The sequence below is a fragment of the Pleurodeles waltl genome, chromosome 11, assembly GCF_031143425.1.
Source record: "Pleurodeles waltl isolate 20211129_DDA chromosome 11, aPleWal1.hap1.20221129, whole genome shotgun sequence".
Lineage (NCBI taxonomy): Eukaryota > Metazoa > Chordata > Amphibia > Caudata > Salamandridae > Pleurodeles > Pleurodeles waltl.
Genome location: NC_090450.1, coordinates 956879744 through 956901806, shown reverse-complemented (window position 1 = coordinate 956901806; position 22063 = coordinate 956879744). Strand labels below are relative to the sequence as shown.

General features: G+C 47.6%; 1 long non-coding RNA gene across 1 annotated transcript in view; it reads left to right on the top strand.

Moving 5' to 3' along the window:
* LOC138265312 (uncharacterized) overlaps positions 1 to 22063 on the top strand; it is a 77971-nt gene that overhangs the window by 30121 nt on the left and 25787 nt on the right. Inside the window, exon 2 of the long non-coding RNA XR_011199337.1 lies at positions 12173 to 12570. This is a non-coding gene — a long non-coding RNA (uncharacterized lncRNA). The remainder of the gene's footprint in view (positions 1 to 12172; positions 12571 to 22063) is intronic.

The window sequence follows — 22063 nt, the reverse complement described above, 5'->3', positions numbered from 1 at the left end:
CCGGCCTTGTAACACCTATTTCAAAGGGAGAGGCTGTTGCCTCCCTCTCCCACAGGAAATCCTTTGTTCTGCCTTCCCCTGCCTGAGCAGATCAAGCAGCAGGAGGGTAGAAACCTGTTTGAGGCGCTGTAGCAGCGTTGGCTGCCGGCAACCCCTGAAAGACTAGTAGGAGCAATACTGGGAGGTTCTTTAAGGAGCCCCAGAGTGCATGGAATCATGCCACCAATTCTCACATTAGTATTGGGGTATGATTACAACATGTTCGACACCAAATATGCCTAGGTTCTGAGTTACCATTATGTAGCTGGGCCACGGTTTGTGACCTGTGGCCAGTACATGGGTAAAATGGCTTCCAGACACCTACACAGTCCAGTGCATTGGAACTGGAGTTGGGGACCTGCACCATGCCCTGTGGGCTAGGAGGGCCTACTGCTGGGGTGACCTACAATGACCTGGTGCAGTGACCAGCAGTGAAAGGGTGCATGCACCTTTTTACTCTGGCTTCAATGGCAGCCCTACAGACGCAGTTTGCATGGGCTCCGGTGGGTTACATAATACATGCTGCAACCCATTGGGTGCCTAAATACCATATACTAGACACTTACAAGGGTACACCAATATGCCAATTGTGGGGAGTAAAGGGTACCAAAGCAACCACTTTTAGGGGAGAGAGCACAGTCACTGGGGTCATGATTAGCAGGGTCTCATTGAAAACAGTCTAAAGACACTGATAAACAGGCAAAACGTGAGGGTTACTATGCCAAAAAGAGTACATTTCCTACACAACCCCTGACCCTGGCCAAACAAAGGACAATAAGCCTAACTTTTGTAAAAGTAAAAACACGGAATCCAGATCGTCCGAGATTTGTTTATTCAACGTCGACTCTTCTACCCACCTAGTCAGGGCGCTTTAATCTAATCAATCACAGTCTGTGTTCTAACCTTGCCTTCTGAACATTCCAGAACAAGTTGGAAAAGGGAGTAGACAAGAGTGGAATGTGCCACTTAACAAAATATAATGGAGGTAAATACATATTGAACTGTAAAATAAGTATAGAACTAAGACTGCTAAACATTAGTTTACTATGTAAAGATATAGAGGCAAGTGTTGAATTAGCATCGTTTTATAACAATTTACAGCACATCTCCCTCCCACAATTATTGGAAATCATAGTCTTTTTTGCCAAATAGGCACTGTCTTGTTTCTCTCTAGTATACCTCCTCTTTTCAGGAGTACCTCATGAACTGCATTCATAGGCTGTATGATTATGAGATGTAACCCCCATCACATTTGGACAACCTCTTAATGCTCCATACCCTACAACCTTCCAGAATGACCACATTTTTTCGATTTTTGTTATTCTTTAAGGTCCAGACTACTTATTGCCTTCTTTCTGTCATGTCTCGGGTAGCTTTACCACCACCTACTGTCCCACCTTCCAACTTCTATCTTTGACCTCATGGTTGCAGTTGTATGTGTCTAAATATTTCCTTTGATACCGAAGGACTTTCTCCCTCACTTCCTCTCTTAGTACCCATTTAGGTTCACCCCCATTCAACCAACTGGGATTTAACCTTGTGTTTGGTACTTTTCCTTTCAGTGATAGGAAGGGAGATATTCCGGCGATGGCATTGGGTGTAGTGCGGTAAGACTGTAACATCTTCCTAAGGGCCAAATCCAGTGGTTCTCCAGAATTAGTGGCAAGCTGCAAACACTCTTTGGTTATACAGTTTACCCTTCCTACTAAACCATTTGCTCTAGGACAGTATAGAGCTGTTCTGTGGTGTTGTATTGACATTTCTGCCAAGAATTATTTCAGTGTGTGAGGTGAAATGCACCCCATTATCAGTTATCAGGATGCTTTGTATCCCGTCTGTCTTAAAACCATCAGACAGAAGGGCCATAAGATCCTGTGTGGTCATGTGATTTACTACCTAAGTGACAGTACAGCGTGAGTAATAATCGATCATAACCAAATTGTATATTTCCACCCAGGAAGAATAATTCAAGGGAACAATTATGTCAAGCCCCAATTTATCCCAGAGTTTCAATGGTACTTTCACAGGTGAAATTGGAGATTTTTGGGTGTGTTTAGATTTATCACTCATTGCACCCTTATGCATTCCTTTACATTAGTTTCCACCATGTGGTCCATTGTAGGAAACCGATATGTGGCTCTAAGTTTAGACTTTGTAATGTTCTTCCCAAGATGTCCTTCATGTTCTATGTCGCTAAGTTTATCCCACAACTCTGTAGGCGGTATTATCCTTTCTCCTCTCATTATCTGTTCACTGCATATTGTAGGAAGCTGGCTCTGTATGTACTATATCAAAATGAGATATAGTGTGCACAGAGTCCAGCCAGGGGTTCCCCAAGAGGCTTGACAGAGGCAACAATAGATAATGCTAATGCTCTGTTTGTGGTAGTGTGGTCAAGCAATTAGGCTTATCAGAAGGTAGTGTTAAGCATTTCTTGTACACACACAAGCAATAAGTGAAAAAACACACTTAATGACTTAACTCCGGGCCAATAGGTTGTTATATAGAAAAAACGTCTTTTTTAAATTTATTTGTAGAACCACAAGATTAATTTAGCAGGTAAGTACATTAAATGAAAGGTACTTTGCATAGTAATAGTCAAGACTTTGAATAGATTCAACATTGTATACAGTTTTCATTAAAATGGCAAAAAGCTATTTTAAAAATGGACAGCACGCTTTTCAACAGTTCCTGGGGGGAGGTGAGTACAGTACAGTTTGAGGTAAGTACTACACTTACGGTTCAATCTCCGGGGTATAGGTAGTCCACCGTTGGAGGGGGTTCAAGGCAGCCCCAGACACCCAGCACCAGGAACACAGGGCCATTCAGGTGCAGAGGTCAAAGAGGAGCCAAAATAACGTGGGTGCCTATGGAGATAGGGGGTACTCTGGTTCCAGTATGTTGGCAGGTAAGTACCTGTGTTCTCGGAGAGCAGACCAGGGGAGTTTGGAGGAGTACTGGAGGGGCCCCAAGTAGGCACAAAAACCACACCCTCAGCAGCACGGGCGGGTATTTACCTGCCAGCAGACCGGAGTGCCCCCTGTCTCCATTGGCGCCCATGTTATTTTGGCTCCTCTTTGACCTCTACACCTGACTGGCCCTGTATTGCTGGTGCTGGGTGGTTGGGGTTGAATTGAACGCCCAACAGTGGGCTACCTATGCCCCGGAGACTGAACTTTTAAGTGCTTTACTTACCGTATTAACCAAACTGTAATTACCTCCCCTAGGAACTGTTGAAATTTGCACCGTGCCCACTTTTAAAAAAGCTTATTGCTATTTTATGAAAAACTGTCTACATTACTGTTTTGGTTCAAAGTTGTAACTATACCTATAAAAAGTACCTTACATTTTTATGTACTTACTTGCAATTTGAATCTTGTGGTTCGAAAAAGAAATTAAGAAAAAAAAAAAATTCTTTATAAAAAACTATTGGCCTGGAGTTAAGTCATCGAGTGTGTGTTCTTACTTATTGTTTGTGTTTGTGCAACAAATCTTTAACACTACCCTCTGATAAGCATAGCTGCTCGACCACACTACCACAAACAGAGCATTGTATTCTCTATTATTGCCTTTGTCAAGCCTCTTGGGGAACCCCTGGACTCTGTGCACACTATATCTCATTTTGATATAGTATATACAGAGCCAGCTTCCTACAATACCCTTTGTCCTGTAACTTTTTAATGAACACATTTTGATCCATGAAAGTGTAAGGGGAGCAGGAATTATCAAATACTTTTACCTTGACACCATTAAATGAAATTTCACATGTGGGAGTGGGGGGGGGGGGGAGTCCATGTTCTCACTTGTCACCTGAAATATGAATTTACCATTTTACCTGTTCCCATCCTCAATCATTTAAACATTTTTTTTCAATTGTTTACATTCTTGCACACACAAGCATAGTGTCCCCTTTTAGAACATTTTCTATATTTGCTGTTTCAAGCTGGACAGTAAGGATTGTTGGCTAGAGAGAGGAGCCAAGATGGCGACCGGGATGGGCGGCTAGAGCGAGCGCTCCATCCCGGACCCGCTGTAAACATCCTGCAGGGCGCCACCGGGGCCACGGGGGCGCGGAAACTGCCTCCAGTGAACCGACGCAACTCGGTGGAGCCCGGCGTCACCGAGGTGGGGGCTACCGGCCCGTGTCCTCCCCCCTACCCACGAGCTGGCGCACGAGGCGTCTGCCATATTGGAGCTAGTAAAGTTGAAGAAGGTGCCTGGACCCGCCGAGCACGAGTGATCGGCCCGGCCGGGGAGTCGCACTGGGGCTATTTTACGCCAGAGAAACACTGGACAAACGACGCGCTGGGACTGGGCGGCGCTCCCCGCCTGGAGCCCCGTAGGGCGGTTGCCGGAGTGGATGCGGCCGATGAAGGTGCCTGAGCGCCCCGGCCGGAGTAAAGGCAAGCAGTACCAAAACACCTCTCGGCCCCCATAGTGTCGGGGAGGCACTGTGCCGAGACACACAGAATCGCTCACTTGAAATACAGCGCGGGGGCGGACGCCCCGGGACCTGCTCCCCTCCCGATTGCTGGATCGCACGACAACGCAGCGTACGGCAGTAAGAGGGGGTCTGGAATGAGCGCCATGGCCCCCTGAACACAGAAGAAATAGTGCGGTCGGACCCGTGCTCCCCTCCCCTTCCGGCCTTCGTCCCCCGCCTGCGGAGCGCTCCCCCCAGCGCCGGCCTAAGTCCAGACAGGTGCTCGACCCGGGGGTCCACAGGGAGCGGACTCGGACGCGGGAGGAGCGAGGGCCAGCATTGTATGCCCTCAACCAGACTGGACCGGTCGCTTCTCTCCCGCATCGGGCCCCTAGGCTCCGGCAGAGCGGACGCCCCCCCTTTGAAGCACATTGCTGTCCCAACAGGGGCCTCCAAGCGCTCCCACCCCCATCAGTTACAGCATGCCTGCCAGGGTTGCTGCACCCAGGAGGGACAGCAACATCGTTGGGTGACAGCTACTTAAGTAAAATGGTGAGACACACGTGGTAAACCTGAGAATAAGTCATCTGTGGCCGCTCATCTGCTTTGCGGGCTCCCCACAACACCCCATGAGCAAGCTTGGGCAAGACTAAGGATACCAAGTACATGAACTAGCGCCGATTATAACCCATCCCCCTGCGCAAAACCTGGTAAGCAGGGGACCATACACTGTGTCAGCGAAAAGAGGCAACAAAAAAAAAAGGGGGACCTGCCACAAAACAACACCCAGAAGAGTTCCGTTGCATTTCACAAGGCCTCCCCCTGAATGAATACAATGGCGGGCAGGCTTAAATCAGCCAAGAATCAAGACCGAGCCACGCTTGGTTCGACACCCACTGACCAACAGACAAACCCGACGCTACAAACACTGGTGAGTACACTTGCGTCACAATCTGTGCAACTGGAGAAGGTACTACAGGCGATAATGGACACTAAAACCCCCCTGGAAAATAGAATAGATGCGGTATCGCAAGACTTGAACCTACTCCGGGTAGATCATCACAAGCTGTCGGAAAGAGTCAAAATGGTAGAGGAGGGGTTGACCGAGCTATCTCCCACGGCACAGGACAACCAAAAACAGTTCCAACATATGGACGCGGAATTGAAGGCGTTATGGAAACGGGCGGAAGAGGCTGAGAGCAGATCGCGCCGAAATAATATCCGTTTCCTGGGGTTTCCCGAAAATATGCAACAACAAAGCATGGAAATCTCTCTAGAACAATGGCTAATCAAAGAGGTGCTATGCGGAGCCCCATCCAAGTTCTTCACAGTGGAAAGGGTGCACAGAATTCCGGGCAGGCCTCCGCTCCCTGGACAACCACCCAGACCATTGATTGCCAGATTCTTAAACTTCCGGGATCGAGATGCTATTTTACAACAGTTCTGCAACAAAGGCTCATTTAACTATGAGGAATCAATCATCAACGCATACCCAGACTTCACTCAACAGGTGCAAAGAAAACATAACTCATATGTTAGGGTCAAACAACGCTTGCGTGAACTCAACATTAAATACGCATTACTGTTTCCCGCCAAACTGAGAGTGATTTCAGAGGATCGTACCCATATATTCACCTCCCCGGAAGACGTCTGGACATGGTTACACACCAAAGGCCTGCGCGCATGTCAGACGGCGCGGAAGGAGGAGAGGGGTGGATGACCTCGGCGTCAAGGAAGCGCTCCAGAATGGGTCACTAGGGTCCAACCGTCTGCTCAACAAGTAGGTGAAGAAAGAGCAAAAGTGCTGAAAGAAACCCCCCTACTAACACAAAACAACTTCGAAGTAATCAGGGAGCTACCTGAGATCAACTCGGACTCGGACATGGCCAGCTCTGTTTCTACTATAATGGATGAATCGAAAGGCCCGAGGGTCTCCCCCAGAGCAGCGGATGATCTCTGACTACGAATAACAACACTATTTCTGCTTCGTCATTCAGGGGAGAGATGACTGGATGATCCGGAAGGCCCCGGAGCGTTGTGGGACCCTGGAGAAAGAGCATCCTCCCCAAAAAAAAAAACACTTGTATCTTTTGCATAAACTCACTTTTGTCTGGCGGGGCCCTGCTGCGGGGGTTGATGGGGCACGGGGGTGGGATTATACGCTACGGGCGCCCACTAGCATTTGCAGACGTAGTCTGCGGTCTGATGTGAGCCCCGCAAATGAGCCACATTAGACCGTCATGATAATACCACCACGGATATCCACAAGGATACAGGTTTTTTTTACAGATATACGAGTTAAGTAGTTTTACATTAGTAGTTAGGAGTGAGGAGGGATTAGTTGGGGGGGAGGGCAGTAGTGAAATTGTGAAAATACACACTATAGTTCCATTACAAACATGCAATCACTGCTGTGATAGGCAAATACACCTGATAGCACAATCAGAGGGGCTGCACACTGGAAGAACAGGGAGCAAGACAGAGGCACACGAACAGACTCACCCCATAATCCCTCATGGCACCACAAACTAAACGCAACAGCAATCAGTATGATATAGTGACATGGAATGTGAGGGGCATGGGCACAATGAGTAAAAGATCCCGTATCTACTTACGCCTCAAGAGACTGGGAATACATATTGCTATCCTCCAAGAAACACACTTACTGGAACTAGATTTGCGGGAGCAATGCGCGAAATGGGGAGGACAATTGTTAGGCACAACATACTCAGCGTTCGCACGGGGAGTATTGATATGGATCGCAGGAGGAGTCCCATTCCACCAAACGGCACATAGAATAGACCCAGGGGGTGGATTTGTGGTGATGGAAGGCCAGCTAGATGGCAGACAACTTTCCGTAGTCAGCATATACGCCCCAAATGGCGGCACCGCAGGATTCTTGGGTACTCTCACACCGGCATTGTTAGCAAACCCATCAGCTCCGGCTGTTTGGGGCGGGATTTTAATAGCATACCAGACGCCACTTTGGATAGATCCAGAGCTCAAGCGAGCTCAATAGCGAGGAGGAACACCACAACTCCACTGCAACACTGGGCAGGCGATTTGAGGCTTTACGGTCTATGGCGCATAAGACATCCCCATCAGAGGGAATACTTATTTTACTCACCCCCGCACAGAATACACACTAGAATAGACATAATATGGGGCACCCAGGACATAGCCGCTCTGGTAAATGGAACGGAATACCTGGCGAAGACACTATCAGATCACTCACCGTTGATAGTAACATTAGGCTGGGGCAAGAGCCGACAGGAGTTCCCAATTTGGCGCTTACAAGTAGACGCGCTTCAGGACCCGGCATTTGCGGACACATTGAACACCACACTACGTCAATACTGGGTAACAAATGACCTAACTGCAAACTCACGTGCCGTGGAATGGGATGCCCATAAAGCGGTGGTCAGAGGACAGTGTATCTCTACAAGCTGGGGTGTAAGGCGCACTCTACATGCCGAAATCGTTAAACTGGAAAAGGAACTAAGAACAGCGGAAATATCAGCTGCACGGGGGGAAACCCCTTATACAACACTAAAAGCAGCCCGCACAAAATATAACGAAGCAGACAGTAGACTTCGGTGCCACAATTATAACTATTACTTAACGCGGTTGCAAACGGAGGGCGACAGGTCGGGGAAAATGCTGGCCTGGTTACTGTGAGAGGACAGACAGCACTCTCCCATCGGCGCCATTCGGGTTGATACTCATACCATGGTCACTACACAGGTAGAGATAAATGATACGTTCAGAGACTATTATAAGAATCCATACACCAAAAGCACATCGTGCACGGCTACACAATTTGAGTCTTTCCTAAGAGGCTCCCTCTTACCGCAATTATCCCAAGCAAACAGGGACATACTTGAAGCCCCTCTTACAGCGGGGAAATAGATTTAGCTTTAACACAGATGCCCACGAATAAATAGATGGCCTCCCAATAGAGTACTACTCCGCATTCTCGTCCCGCCTGAAGCTCCACCTATTGAAGGTGTTCGAGGAGGCCTGGGCCACTGAAATGCTGCCTCCATCCTAGACAGAAGCCATGATAGTGGTACTTCCCAAACCGGGACGCGACCCCACGGATGTCAAATCTTATAGACCGTTCTCACTTTTAAATTTAGACTGTAAAATACTGGGTAAAATACTGGCCAACAGACTCGCTCCCATTATTCATACCCTAATTCATGATGACCAAAACGGCTTCATTCCGAAGCGTAACACTTTTAAATATCCGTAGGCTCCTGAGCGTAATAGGGGACACCCCCCTGACGCATATGACGAAATGGTGCTGTCACTAGATATTGAAAAGGTGTTTGACACGCTGGAGTGGGACTTCCTCTTGACTACAATGCAGCAGATGGGAATAGGTCCTAACTATGTGCGTTGGGTCCGCACATTATACTCAAATCCACGAGCCAGAGTGAAAACGGGTGGAGTGATCTCTGACAGTTTTCCAGTATCAAGGGGAACGAGACAGGGCTGTCCCCTCTCCCCATTATTGTTCGCCATAGCAATGGAACCACTAGCATCTAAAGTGTGTTCCATGGCAGGCACTTGGGGAATAATCAGGAACGGAGCACACCACGTAATCTCGCTATATGCAGATGATGCTCTTATATACACTCGGAAAGGCACGGAGTCGCTACCCTCAATAATGTCACTCCTAGCCGAGTTCGGAAGGGTATCTGGCCTAGCAGTAAATTGGGATAAATCGTGTGTGTTCCAATTAATTAGATGGCCATCAGGAAGGCAGGAAAGGCGCCACGCGGACGCCTGAAATGGTGCTTTGAAACATTTAAATACTTAGGTGTTCACCTATACCACAGCACAGAAGACTTCAGGGACGGTAATTTTGGGAGAGCACTAACCTCCATGAAGGGTTCTTTACGTTTTTGGAACAAATTACCGCTTTCCCCACCAGGCAGGGTAGCAATGGCAAATATGCTGATTTTGCCCAGGCTACTATACTATTTTGCGGCTCTGCCACTCATCCTCCCATGCAGCTTTTTTAGCAATCTGAACACAACGCTGCTACAGCTCATATGGGGGGGCGGCAGAGCTTGGGTGGCACTATCCACACTGCAACGACCGGTGGATTCGGGTGGACTGGGAGCCCCCAATTTCGAGCTTTACTACGCAGCAGCACAACTACAGTGGCTGAAGCTCTGGTTCCACAGACCGACGTCAGCTGAGTCTGTATGGATGCGGACTCTGATAAAAGGAACCCAACTGTTAACATGGCTGTCAAATAAATACTCCAAAAGTGAATCTAACAACCCATTGCTAGCTGCGGTGCACGCCTGTTGGGGGAGGTTTGTCCGGAAGGGACACGGAGCAGTCCCATACACCCCGTATGTCCCACTGGAGTGTCTCCCGGGGCGGCAGATGATTGCGCCGCACTCATCCTTGGTATGGTCAGAGGCGGAAATACGAATGGTGGGCGACTGTTTTGAAGATGGCAAACTAATGTCATTTGAAGCCATCCAGGCCCTCATTGATGTGAACCCTGGTCAATTCTTATCGTATCACGCTATATGCCACGCAATTAAAAAAACATGGGGAACAGGTACCCTAGAACCAGAGACTTCTCCCATAATACACCATATACTACAGGACGACGCTCAAACTAAAGCAGTCTCAAATTTATACAAAATACTTAGTAAACCTCCAGAACCCTATCTGGAGAGGGCTAGGGAGAGGTGGAACACTGTCCTCCCTGTCCCAATCCCCCAAGTAGACTGGCCGAAAGTACTGTCCCACGCTCGGGGGTATCAAGGAATCCCAGATTCCGCTACACCCAGTTTAACTTTATACACCAAACGTATCTGTCACCGGCCAGGTTAAAGCGTATGTTCCCCGATACAGCACCGATATGCCCCAGATGTATGGAACCAGCGGCCCACTTTTATCATATGGTCTGAGAATGCCCCCGGGTGCAAACCGAATGGAACAGGGTGGTGAAGGAGATGTCAGACTGGACGGGGTTAGTGCTGGGAGCGGACCCCAGATCTTGCTTACTGGGAGTGAGGACAAGGGCAAAAAAAAAAAAACTTACACAAATTTGTAGACTTAGCTTACGTGATGTATAAAAGACTGATAGGAATGCACTGGAAAGCGCCCAACGCCCCGGACCAGAAATCCTGGCATACCCTTACACTGCGTTGGGCCCGCACAGAACTTCAAGTGCTCAAAAAATTTGCACGAGATGGTCAAACACGCACAGGGTGCGATACCTGGGAAACACTGGTAACCAAGCTCGAAACAAAAAACGATGGCAAACCTCCATGAAGGGGGCTGTACATCAATTAAATTGCATTTACCAGAACCCCACCCAGACATAACATGACAGGATATCACCAGGACAAGGAAACCGCTGAAGGGGCGCATGCCCCCACACCCTTCAACGAGGGGCCAACTTGTGTGAGCACATCGTCACAGGAGCATTAGTAAAAGTACCAGGCAGAAATCAGGTACACCCACCACCTACTTTCACCGAACGCAATAGAGAACACCTGAAGTCCCCATAAGGGTGGGATCATAAATAGTTGGTCTCCCGTTGCAACTATAATTGGGGCCTCCCTGAGATGCAGCATAAGCACAACACCTTGAGTAACGCAGCAGGAAAAAAAATAATACTGAATGTAATAAATGGCTAGTTAAGTGTGTAAATGGGGGGGTTTGGTTGTTTCTACGAAATATCAAACAGATAAATGTGATCCTGTAGTACTTTTGATTAACGCCTGTACTGTGCATCTGCTATATAAAACTAATAAAAATTATAAAAAAAAAAAAAAAGGGAGGATTGTTGGCTAAATGGCTGCCACGCCGATCACGATTGCACTTGATTTAATTCCCTCTTGATCCAAATCTAAATTACTTTTATTGTACACTTCATTTACTTTCTGTTCCTCTTCCTTATTAGGTTTGGAGTCTTCTTGAAAGACCTGTTCACTAATCATCTTTATGGTGTCTGAATCCGATGTTTGTCACATTTCTTTAATGCATTTTGCTATATGCTCAATACTTTTAGCTAAATCTTTGGCTTCTTTTTGATCAGGGTTTCGGGCTAGTAGTTTTTCCTGAATACATGGATTATTGGTGCAGCGCACCAGTTGATCTCTGATTAACGACTCATCCAAAGTCCAAACTCTCCCGTATTCCTTATCCCTCTTAAGTTGGCTCTGTAACTAGTCACCTTCTCCTTTTTCCCTTTATCCTGCAAAATAATTTGTGTCTTTCTAGAACAACATTAACTTTTTGCCCAAGGTGCCGCTCTAATTTGCAAAATGTTTTTTGATATTTGTCTTGTACCTCCTCCTCCCCTTCTTCCTCGTCATCCTCTATTGCTGTTAAACTCACATATATCTTTCTCACTTGTATACCCAAGTTGTGCAACAAGATATGTTCCTTATTGGTGATAATCCCCCCAACCCAAAGGGAATTAAATATGACTCAAATATTTTCACCCATTCTTTTCACAGTTGTGTAGGTTCCCCAACATCATTGAGAAAGGAAGGGGGTTGTGACATACTTGCTGCAGCCATGGCAAAATGCAATGCACTTTAAACCCTTGAAAAGCAATCAGTTGAAAAGGTAGTTTAGATGTATACACAATAGAAAAGATCACTCTCTATTACACAAATCACTATATAACCTATATAATAATGTTCTCTTTTTTTTTTTTTTTTAAAGAAAAATAGTCTATTCACATTTCATCAATGCAAGATTCCAGAAGAATGTACACAACTGGACAGGATCCTTAAAGTTGAAAGAATATATGCTGCATCGTTCCTAATGAGCATGGAAACCCAGCTATCCTGCTTTCAACTGATCCACTCCACCGCGAAGAGGGCAGCCTTAATTTTGCTTCCTTCAGATGAAGCTTAGAAGAGGCAGACCAGTCTTCTTTATTTCGTTTCCCAGGCTACACTCTGAGTTAATAGCTCAGCCTCTGCCAACAGCTTGAGAAAAAGCACGGTCCAGTCAGAACAGCTACCCCACACTCTCTGAGATTGTCAACCAGGATTCAGCCGGTTCCACCAAAGACACCGAATCACGCCACAATTGCCATATCATCTGCAAATTCAAAGGTGAGTCAAGCAATAAAATCTTCTTTACTGTCTACGCCGCCTATCAAAGCGCCTTGATTCTGTAAGCAGCTGCTACTGCACCAAACCCTGAGCGCATTTCCTCTGAGTTGTACCCAGAAACAACATCTTCTTTACTTTCTCCACCACCTGTCTAAGATGCCTGATTCTGTAAGCTGCAGCTACTTCACTAAACAAAATGTGCATTTCCTCCGAGCAGTACCCAGTGGCTAATGCCGGTCAGAGAGTCTCTCTTCCATTCCTCACATTAAACATATGACGCTTATCTCTGTATGCTGCTCGAAGAGTGAAAGTACCCTCCTGGTCCCCTGGTTTGTGAAAGTCACACAAGATGTTAGGCACACAGGGCGGCGAGCGTTAATCACAAGGTGTACTATCCCCGTAGCGCAGCGCTACCCTGATATCACAGTACCTGTGAAGATATGGTATGCTTCACTGCTTCCCACTAACGCTGGAGGTAGAAAGGTAGTCTCACAGGGGTGTTAAGTCCATCACTGCCCCCTGCGCAGTGTGCATCTCGTCCATCGTCGCCAAATAAGTGTTGTGAAGTAATAATAACACGGAATCCAGATCGTCCGAGATTCGTTTATTCAAAGACGACTCCTCTAAACACCTAGTCAGGGTGCTTCAGTCCACTCAATCACTGTCTCAACGTTCTAACCTTACCTTCGGAACATTCCAGGACAAATAGGGAAAGGAGGGGTAGGTAAGAGTGGAATGTTCCACTTAACAAAATACAATAGAGGTAAACACATATTGAACTGTAAACTAAGTGTTCAAATAAGACTGCTAAATATTTGTTTACTATGTGAAAAATATAGAGACAAGTGTTGAATTAAAAAAATTTTATAACAATTTTTTAATAACAATTTACAACACTAACCTTGCCCAGTTGAGTCTTTATTGTCTAAGTGGAAATATCTGGAGAGCCCACCTGGTTACTCCCAGGTCTATGTTCGACTGCATAGTTCATTTCCCTGTAGGAAAATGGACCAACTCAACAATTTGGGATTTTCTTCTTACATCTGTTCAAGCCATAGGAGGGTCTTGTGGTCTTTGAACAAGGAAGTGAGTGCCAAATAGGTATGGCCTCCGCTTCTATTCAAGGCCCAGACAACAGCAAAGACCTCCCTCTCAATGACTGACCAGCACTTCTTTCAGGAGGTCAACCTTCTACTTATAAAAGTAACAGGTTGATCCGGACCCTTTTTATTTAGTTGTGAAAGTACTTGCCCCTATCTCTACTTCAGAAGCATCTGTTTGAACAATTAATTGGAGTAATGAGGGCTTCTTAGAATGGGAGCAGAGCACATGGCCTGTTTCAGAGCATCAAAGGCCTTCTGACAGGTAGCTTTCCACAAGACTTTATTTGCCATCCTTATGGAGTTGAGGCCATTTAAGGATGCTACAATGGCGCCATACCTTTTCATTAACCTTCTGTAGTACCCAGTCAAGCCTATGAAGGCTTTGACTTTGGGTTGAGTAGTAGGAGCAACACAATCCAAGATTGTAGGAAAGTACCCTGTCTTTTTGGCATTGTTACTCCCCATTTTCTGTCTGTTGTCAGTGTCTTTGAATGTGTTTACTGGGATGCTGCTAACCAGGACCCCAGTTATTATGCTCTCTCCCTTCAAACTTGGTTACTTAAACCACTTACACCCCACATTTGACATAATGGTGCCCCAATTAAGTCCCTAGTATATGGTACCCAGGGCATTTTAGTACCAGGGGATCCCATGGTGAGCCCAGGCAAAGTGTATCTGCAGGCTTGCCATTGCAGCATGTGTGAAAGGGTGCATGCATCCTTTTCAGTACAGGTCACTATAAGTTAACCCTATGGCAGACTCCCTAGCCCAGAGGGCACAGTGCATGCACCTGTGTGTGCGGGCACCCCTGCACTAGCAGAGGTGCCCCCCTAACTTCTGTTCCATTTTCTTGGACTTCGTGAGTGTGGGGACACAATTTTATGTGTGTACTGAACATAGACCACTACCTATGTGCAGCTACACAATGGTAAATCCAAACCTAGGTATGTTTGGTATCAAACATGTCAGAATCATACCCCAATACTGTTTCCAGTATTGTAAGTATGGTTCCATGCACTCTGGGGGATCCTTAGAGGACCACCAGCATTGCTCCTACAGCCTTCTGGGGTTTTCCAAGCAGCCCAAGCTGCTGCCACCCCTCAGACAGGTTTCTGCCCTCCTGCTGCTTGAACAGCTCATGCCCAGGAAGGCAGAACAAAGGATTTCCTTTTGGAGAGGGGGGTAAGACCTTCTCCCTTTGGAAATAAGTGTTACATGGCTTGGGAGGGGTAGCCTCCCCAAGCCATGGTATGCTTTGAACAGCAAATTTGGTTCCCTCCATGCGTAAGCCAGTCTACACCAGGTCAGGGACCCCCAGTCCCTTCTCTGGCACAAAACTGGACAATGGAAAGGGGAGTGACCACTCCCCTGTCCATCACCACCCCAGGGGTGGTGCCCAGACCTCCTCCAGAAGGACCCATGGTTCTGCCATCTTGAAACCAAGGTGAGCAGGGTCTTCTGGGAGCATCTCAGTGGCCAGGTCATAGGTGACATCAGAGCCCCCTCCTGATAGGTGGTCACCTAGCCTCTCTCTTCGGCCTCAGATTCGGCTTGCAAGATTCCAACAGGACTCCTCTGCTCCCTCTACTTTGACTTCTAGCCACTGGATCTGCGGCTGGGCCCTCCAGAAGCGACAATCTGCATCCAGGCTCCGTGGATCTCCTCATCATGAGCTGCATGGATCCTGCGTCACTGGTGGTAGTCCAGAGTAATCCTCTTGGTCCTCTCTGCCAGCTGTCCAACTTTGGTGGAGGTAAGCCTCGGCCTTTCCACTCAGGACAGAACCACCATGCACTGCATCCCTTGCAGCTACCAAGGCTTGTTGGCATCTCCTCCAAGAGATCTTCAGGGTCTGTTTAGCACTAGCCCCCAGCACTCCTTAGTGCAATGCACAGCCCTCTTTTGCGTGCTTCTCCTGCAGCGTGGAACCCTTCTCGAGTTGTGCTGTGTGGGCTCCTCTTCCAATGAGTCTCTTGTGGGAGCTGCCTCTTCTTTTGTGGACTCTCTCTCTTGCTAAGGGTCCCCCTAGGACTTCCCCCGTGTGTTGAGTCCTCCTGGACCTTGCTGGTCTCCGGCTGCTCCACTTTTGCTCCTCCTTGACGTCTGCCTTTGCCAAGGCTTGTTGGTTGCTTTTCCACGCCAGTGACAGACTGCAATCATCCATCTGGCGTGGGACGTCGACTGCATCCTGCAGGAACTCCTCACCTGCTCCAGAGCTGCATTCCTGACCATCTTCGTCCCACCGTAGACCAACTCCTGCAACCACAGTTGGGTGGGTAGTGGCTCCTGCCCCCACTGGGCTCTTCTGTGACTTCTGGACTTGCTCCCTTTCTTTCACAGGTCTTCCTCTTCAGGAATCCACCACTGGTTTCTTGCAGTCTTGTCTGGGTGTTGCAATATCTTCTTTCTTCCTTTTGGGTGGTTTGGGGCAAATCCAGTAACATACTCCTTTCTTCCTGGTCGCGGGGATCACTGTGGTACTTACGTTTGGGGTTTCTTAGTTCCCCCAGCTGCTTTCTACATACTCAACTTACCTAGATGAGGGTCCTGGATTCGTATTCCAGTTTATTAGTATATGGTTTGGGCTCCCCCTAGGGTCACTGTTGTCTGTTTGCATTTGCACTGTTTTCTATCACTGTTTTTGCCTATTACTGATTACTAGTGTACATATCTAGTGTGTTGCTTACCTCCCATTGGAGAGTTGCCTCTTTAGTACTTTTTGGTAATTGTGTCACTAAAATAAAGTACCTTTATTCTTGTAACACTGAGTGTTTTCTTTCATGTGTGTCCGTGCTGTTTGACAACAGTGGTATTGCATGAGCTTTGCATGGCTCCTAGATTAGCCTTGGCCGCTCATCTCCACTACCTTTACAGAGCCTGGCCTCTAGACACTGCCTACACTACACTAATAGGGGATACCTGGACCTTGTACAAGGTGATAACACAATAGTTGTTCACCACACACCAGGTCAGCTTCCTACAGTGGGCACTTTACCACTGCTAACCAGTGCTAAAGTGCATATGCTCTCTCTCTAAAATATATTGGTGATTGATTTATCCACACTTGGCATATTTGATTTACCAGTAAGCCCCTAGTAAAGTGCACTATGTGTGCCTAGGGCCTGTAAATCAAATGGTACTAGTGGGCTTGCAGCACCGATTTGTGTCGCCACATGAGTAGCCCTGCAAATATGTCACAGGCCTGTTGTTGGAGTGCCAGTGGTTCCAGTTTTACACTGCCATGGCAACCTGGCACATGTACCCACTTGCCAGGCCCAAACCTTCCCTCTTACAACATGTTAGTCTCCTCTAAGGTAGGCCCAAGGTAGCTCCGTGGAATGTGTGCAGTGTATTTAAAAAGTAGGACATGTACAGGTGCGTTTTGCATGTCCTGATAGTGAAATACTGCTAAGTTTGTTTTTCACTAGTGCAAGGCCTATCTCTTCTGTAGGGAAACATGGGGTTTGCCTTGAAATATATTTTAATTTCCCATTGGGAGCAGATAGAGAAATTGAGTTTCGGGTCTCTGAATTCACAATTTAAAAATACATCTTTGGTCAAGTTGGTTTTTGAATTGGAAGTTTGAAAATTACACTTTTAGAAAGTGGGCATTTTCCTACATAACCATTTTGTGCCTCTGTCTGTCTGTGGAAGATATGTCTGGGTCAGGATAACAGTTGAGCTGTTTGTGAATTCACTTTAGACAGTCACACAAGGGGAGCTAAAGTGTGCCCTGCATATCCTGATGGGTCTTCCTGAACTAGAGTGGTGGAGGGGGCTGACAATTGCACCTGAATAGGGCTTTGCCTGTCCTTAAACAAAGCAGGCTCCAATGCGCTGGAGTGTCTCTGGGGCCAGGGCAGGGGAAGGCAGGGTCTTGTGCACTACAAAGACTTTTCTTTGAAGTATGCCTACTTCAGAGGCTGCCTACTTCAAAGGCAGAAATGGGTGTAAGTACTTGTTCACTGAACCCATAAATTTAGAACACTTCGAGTCCGAGGACATTTAGCCAGAAAGAAGAGCTGGATGTCGTAGGAGGGACTGCAACTCTGTCTGCTTCTTTGTTGTACTGCCTGCTGCTTCTGTCCTGGGAGTGAAAGGACTGGACTTTGCTTTGTACACCTGCTTTCCAAGGTTCTCCAAGGGCTTGAACTGAGCTAGCTTTCTGTTGAGAAGTCTCAGGGACATCAAAGACTTCACCTGCCAGTGCCTGGGCTCTTCTGCTGAGAGTCCTGACCTGCCAGGTGGTACCAACTCCAATCCCTGGGCCCTTGAAAGTATAAGCTGGTGACCTGAAGGATGAAATCCACACACCAGTGCACCACTTCAGGAAAATTGACACAGTGCTTGGCCCATGGCTGGAGAATTGATGCAGCACCTGTCTTGCGGCTGCAGAATCGATGCAGTGCCTGTTTCCCCAAAACTCCATCAACATAGCATGTCTGGATTTTCCACACATCGTCCCCGAGGTGTCAATTTCTCATTGACCCCGTGTAGGAGGCTCGCCTGGCTTATAGTGGGTACCTGATGGTACTTACACCTTGTGCCAGGTCCAGTTATCCATTATTAGTAGATTAGTAGTGTTCTAGCAGCTTAGGCTGATAGAGGTAGCTATAGCAGAGCAGCTTAGGCTGAACTAGGAGACGTGCAAAGCTCCTACTATACCACTTGTATAGCACTGTATCATAGAAATCACAATACTCAGTTACTAAAAATAAAGGTACTTTATTTTAGTGACAATGTGCCAAAAATATCTCAGAGGATATACTACCTTAGGAGGTAAGTAAAATACACAAAATATACACACAAACCAAAATCAGGTAAATGAACAGTTATAAAAGTAGTGCAAACACTGTAGAATACAATAGGATGCAATAGGCCTAGGGGCAACACAAACCATATACTAAGAAAGTGGAATGCAAACTACTTAGGGACACCAGGCCTAGTGTAGTGTGTAGAGGGTCGCTGGGAGTGTAAGAAAACACTACGGGTGTCCAAGATACACCACCCCAAGACCCTGAAAAGGAGGAGTAAAGTTACCCTGCTTCCCCAGAAACACACTAAAGTGATAGGAGATTCTGCAAAGACCACAACGGACTGCAAAGCGCTGAAGACGCATTCCTGGACCTGAGGACCTGTAAAGGAAGGGGACCAAGTCCAAGAGTCATGAAAGTGTCTGGGGGGGGGCAGGGGTCCACTAAACCCCGGATGCAAAGGTCGCGGTTGAAGAAAATGGGTGCTGCCCGGGCACAGGAAGGACCAGGAGGTCACCCCTTGGAGGAGGAGACAGAGGGGACACTCAGCAACACAGAGAGCCCACACAGAAGCAGGCAGCACCCGCAGAAGTACTTGAACATGGGTTCAAGAAAACTGAGCACAGCAGTCGTCTCAACACTACAAAGGAGGGTCCCATGAAGCCGGTGGTCAACTCAGCGAGTTGAGCAATGCAGGGGCTGGGGTATCCCTGGACCGGTGTAGACTGGCTTATGCAAGGAGGGCACCATCTGTGCCCTTCAAAGCATTTCCAGAGGCTGGTGGAGGCTACTCCTTCCCAGCCCTTATCACCTATTTCCAAAGGGAGAGGTTGTAACACCCTCTCTCAGAGGAAAGTCTTTGTTCTGCCTTCCTGGGACTGGGCTGCCCAGACCCCAGGAGGGCAGAAGCCTTTCTGTGGGTTGGCAGCAGCGGTAGCTGTAGTGAACCCCCAGAGAGCTAATTTGACAGTACCTGGGGTCCAAGCTGGAGCCCCGGGGATGCATGGGATTGGCACCCCAATATGAGATTCGGCATTGGGGGGGGACAATTCCATGATCTTAGATATGTTACATGGCCATATTCGGAGTTACCATTGTGAAGCTATATATAGATATTGACCTATATGTAGTGCACATGTGTAATGGTGTCCCTGCACTCACAAAGTCCGGTGAAATTGCCCTGAACTATGTGGGGGCACCTTAGCTAGTGCCAGGGTGCCCTCACACTTAGTAACTTTGCACCTAACCTTCACTAAGTGAGGGTTAGACATATAGGTGACTTATAAGTTACTTAAGTGCAGTGTAAAATTGCTGTGAAATAACGTGGACGTTATTTCACTCAGGCTGCAGTGGCAGTGCTGTGTAAGAATTGTCTTAGCTCCCTATGGGTGGCAAAATAAATGCTACAGCCCATAGGGATCTCCTGGAACTCCAATACCCTGGGTACCTAGGTTCCGTATACTAGGGAATTATAAGGGTGTTCCAGTGTGCCAATCAGAATTGGTGAGAATGGTCACTAGCTAGCAGTGACAATTTTAAAGACAGAGAGAGCATAAGCACTGAGGTTCTGGTTAGCAGAGCCTCAGTGACACAGTTAGGCACCACACAGGGAACACATTCAGGCCACAATCTATGAGCACTGGGGTCCTGGCTAGCAGGATCCCAGTGAGACATAGAAAACACACTGACAAATAGGGTTTCCACTACGAGCACTGGGGTCCAGGCTAGCAGGATCCCAGTGAGACAGTAAAAACACCCTGACATATACTTACAAACAGGCCAAAATTGGGGGTAACAAGGCTAGAAAGAGGCTACCTTCCTACACCCGCACGGCAGTAAGGAACTGTAGTAAGCCGGCCTAGTGTGTGGTGGGTGCCTAAGGTACTTACACCTTATTCCAGGTATCCCCTCTTAGTGAAGTGTAGGCAGTGTCTAGATGCCAGGCTCTCTAGAGGTAGCTGTGGATGAGCAGCCAAGGCTTATCTAGGAGACATGCAAAGCTCATGCAAAACCACTGTAGTCACACAGAACTTATCCACATGAAAGAATACACTCGGTGGTAAAAAAAGAAAGGTACTTTATTATGGTAACACAACACCCAAAAATACTATAGAGGCAATACTACTTTAGAAGGTAAGGTACATTAGTTGTCAGAAATAGACATAAGAATAGTTAGAAAACCGTGCAAACAGTGTGAGACAATAGAGAATAGTGGCCCTAGGGGGAGCACAAACCATATACTAAAAAAGTGGAATGCAAGAGTTGGACCCCCACCTAGATAAATGGAAGAAAGCAGAAGTAAATCCATAGAATTTCTCCAAAATACCAACTTAAAAAAAAGAATTGCAAAACACAGAAGCGACTGCAAAAAACCAACAGTGGATACCTGAAAAGGAAGACCTGTGGAAAGAGGAGGCCAGTGGGGGCAGGACCCCCTACCCACCACGCTGAGGATGCAGGAGTAGGTCGACGGTGAGGAGGTTAAGTCAGCACTGCAGCCCGGGAGTCCGAGTTGAGTTCCTGGAGGATGCAGGTGATGTCCCACGCCGGAAGGAAGATTGCAGTCGGGTTTGCGTGTTCGGATTCCACCAACAAGCCTTGGCACAGTCAAAAGTCGCGGTGGGGCTGCCGGGGACCAGCAAAGCCCAGGAGGACTCAACCCAGAAGGGGGAGCAGAGGGGGGCCTCAGCGTTGCATTGAGCCCACAGAAGCACAGGCAGCAGTCATAGGAGTCCCAAAGGAGCCCACGCAGCACTACGAAAAGGAGTCCCACACTGCAGGAGAGCCATTTAGGGAGCTGTGCATCGCAGGAAGGAGTGCTGGTGTCCGGAGCTACACAATGTCTCAAGACCCCTTAGAAGAAGTGCCAACAAGCCTTGACAGCTGCAAAAGACACAGTGCATGGGGGTACTGTCCTGCAAGGGAGGGCAATGGTTTACCGCCACCCAAGTTGGACAGCTGGTAGAAGGGACCGACCACTTCTGACGACCACCAGTAATGCAGGATCCAGGCAGCTCAGCAGGAGAGGGGATCCACGTGGCCAGTTGTCGTTGCTGTTGGTGTCTGCAGATGCAGGGGAGTGACTTCTTCACCCAAAGGGAGATTTCTTCTTCTTTCCTGTGCAGACTAAAGACTGGCTGTCCTCTGAGGATGCACAACTGGGGAAATGTTGCAGAAGCTGGAAGGAGCCGTGTAAACAAAGTTGCAGGCGAAGGCTTCATCTCAGATGCAGTTTCTTTGGTCAGAAGTCGAATTAAAGGATGCTGAGTAATCCTGCTGGAATCTTGCAAGCTGAATCTGAGGAACCACCCAAAAGAGAGACCCTAAATAACTCTGAAAAGGGGATTGGTCACCTGGCTGTGTGACCACCTAAAAAGGAGGGGGCTCTGACATCACCTACTGACCTGGCCCCTCAGATGCTCCCAGAGTTCTCTGCCAACCTTGTATCCTAGATGGCAAAACCCTGGGACCTTCTGAAGGAGATCTGGGCACCACCCCTGGGATGGTGATGGACAGGGGAGTTGTCACTCCCCTGTCCATTTTCCAGTTTCGCAGCAGAACAGGGACTGAAGGCCCCTGAACCAGTGTAGGCTGGTTTATGCACGGAGGGCACCAAATGTACCCTTAAAAGCATAG